General features: G+C 38.8%; 1 pseudogene; it reads right to left on the minus strand.

Moving 5' to 3' along the window:
• Positions 1-819: 819 nt before the first annotated feature.
• LOC129036341 (T-complex protein 1 subunit zeta-like) lies at positions 820-2,570 on the minus strand (annotated as a pseudogene).
• Positions 2,571-2,997: the final 427 nt, after the last annotated feature.

Raw genomic sequence — 2,997 nt, forward strand, 5'->3', positions numbered from 1 at the left:
TATGACTTCATTCTTTTTTATGGCAGAGTAGTATTCCATGATGAGTGTGTGTGTATATATATAGTATTCCATGATGAGTGTGTGTGTGTATGTGTGTATATATATATATATACATGTATATATATACACGTATATATGTATATATATATACACATATATATATACGTATATATATACACACACACATACACACACACATCACATATTCTTGATCAAATCTTTGGCTGATGGACACTTAGTTTAAGTATATATCTTTGCTATTGTGAATAGTGCTGTGATAAACATGTGAGTGCAAGTATCTTTTTGATATGTTGATTTCTGTCCCTTCAGGTATATACCTACTGGTGAGATTGCTGGGTCAAATGGTAGTTCTATTTTAGTTCTTTGAGAAATCTCCATATTGTTTTCCATAAAGGTTGTGCTAATTTACATTCCCACCAACAATGTGTAAAACATTCCCTTTTCTCCACATCTTTGCCAACATCTTTCGTTTTCTGACATTTTAATGATAGCCATTCTGGGTGGCATGAGATGGTATCTCATTATGATTTTAATTTGCATTTATCTGATGATTAGTGATGTTGAGCATTTTTTCATATGCTTGTTGGTCACTTGCGTGTCTTCTTTTGAGAAATATCTGTTCCTGTCCTTTGCCCTTTTTTTTTCAAGGAATATTTAATAACAAGGTAGGTAACATGTTTATCTAACAGGAATTTTATGTCACTGCCACTAAATCAAAATATCCTGTTCACTGGGTAAAAGACCTGCTTTATGTGTGTACACTTCAGTGCAATTAAAAAAATACTGTAATTATAATTTCAGAACTTCTGAATTTCAACAGATGCCAGTGTTCTCTCCTTTTTTCATATGGGAAAATTCCTCTGAAAATAATTTGAAGCTTGGACAAAAATTCCACAGCTGTATTCCTCCGGATCACTTTGCAGAGTCTTCAAGATTCAGATACAGGGGAAACTTCAATTCAACCTTTCAGAGAAGACATTCCAGCTTGCATGTTCTCATCAACCAAGAGAATGTTGGTGGCAATCACAGTGCAGGAGTGAAGAAGCTGTTTCTTTACACAATAGTTATCCCATATGCCTACTTCTGCTACTACCATTGACTTACCTGTGTCCAGGTCCACACCCACAAGCTGACCTGATTCTGAACATTCTGCTTGAATTTTAACTAATGTTTCCTGAAGGTCAAAACCAGAGTTCTGAGCAAGAACCTTTGGAATAATGAGTAACACATCAGCAAATGCTTGGACTCCAAGCTGTGCCCTGCCCTTTACACTGGGCTTATATTTAATCAGGGCATCTGCCATTGCTACCTCCACAGCACCAGCACCTGGAAACACACAGCCCTCATCAATAGCATTTTTGACAGCCCTCAAGCCATCCCTTACTGCATCTTTTGAGCTGAGTGAGTGTGTGCTTATTTGGTCCTTTGATCAATAATGTGACAGAGCGAGTATTGTTACATTTCTCAATAAAGGTGAACTTCTCTTCTCCCAATGTATATTTATATACAAGTCCTGCATGTCCCAAGCAGTCAGGATTTAGGTTGTCAAAAGAATTCAGGGCTACCTCACCACAAACAAGAGTCAGCCCCTCGGTATTTCTTCTTTTAGCTCTGTGAAGAGTGACTATGTGTTCTTTTGCAAGAGCATCTAAGGAAAGGGGGTCAATTCCCTCTTGATTAATAACAACAAATCTTTTATCTGAATCACCACAGACTTTCCTTTTCAGTTCTATTTTTTAACTCTTCAATGAATTTTCTTTCAGCTTTTATGAGTTTTTCTCTCTCTTCTGCAGTCTTGTAAAAAAAGCCAGAATTCACTTATGTTTTTTCATATTCTGATGACACGTTAGGCTTGAGAATGTATACATCCTCCACCCTATTCTTCATATCAGGATGCCATGCTCCGTAGTCCAAAACAAGCCCTCTGATTAAGCTTGTATCAGTTTCATATTTATGTTTCATCTCCATGATCACAACCATGAAGAGATCAATAGGTTCACCTTGTCTTTTAATGGCCAAAATGGAGTCCACTACAGCCTCTGTTCAGGTGTTTGCAAGTTCAGCATGAATTTTAGTATGAAGAGATGTTCTGGCCACATTTATAAGTGTTTCCCTGTCCATCTCTTTCCTTACTTTGACTTCTTCCAAAAACCGACGAGCCTTTTCCTTTGCAGCTTCAAATCCTTCAGTAATTATTCTGAGATGAAGGCCTTCAGAAATGTACAGATCCGCCTGTTTCAGTAGCTTTTCAATGATTAGGACATTGGAAGTTGTACTATCACCAGTTATATCATCTTGGGCTGTTGCTACCTTTGCTATTAAGGAAGCTGTTGTGTGTTGAATTTGCATTTCGTGAAGCAGCACACTGCCATCTTTTTAGTAAGCTTGATGTCTCCAGCGCCAGAAACAAGCATATTCATGGTGTCCTTGGGCCCCAGGTTGGTCCTCAGCACGTCCTGCAGACCCCGCATTATGCTGATGTTGACCGCTAGCGCCGCCTCCGTTCGGGCCACCTCGGCCTTGGGGTTTAGGGTCTTCACCACTGCCATAGCTGCTGCAGTGGAGGAAAAGGAAGCGATGCGGCATGGACAGCCCAGAGCCGGTGCAGCCCTTTGCCTATTTTTTTTAATGGGGTTACCTTCTAGGATTTTTAGTTTCTGCTCTTGTGTTTGGGTCTTTAATCCAACTTGAGTTACTAATTTTTGCATATGGTGAGATGTATGGCTCCAGTTTCATTCTTCTATATATGGCTATCCAGTTTCCTCAGCACCAGTTATTGAATAGCGTGTCCTTTCCCCAGCGTATATTTTTGTTGACTTTGTCAAAGATCAGTTGGTTGTAAGTATGTGGCTTTATTTCTGGGTTATCTATTCTGCTCCATTATCTATGTGTTTATTTTTTATACCATACCATGCTGTTTTTGTTACTATAGCCTTGTTATATAGTTTAAAGTCAAGTAATGTCATGCCTCCAGCT

The sequence above is a fragment of the Pongo pygmaeus genome, chromosome 4, assembly GCF_028885625.2.
Source record: "Pongo pygmaeus isolate AG05252 chromosome 4, NHGRI_mPonPyg2-v2.0_pri, whole genome shotgun sequence".
Classification (NCBI taxonomy): Eukaryota; Metazoa; Chordata; class Mammalia; order Primates; family Hominidae; genus Pongo; species Pongo pygmaeus.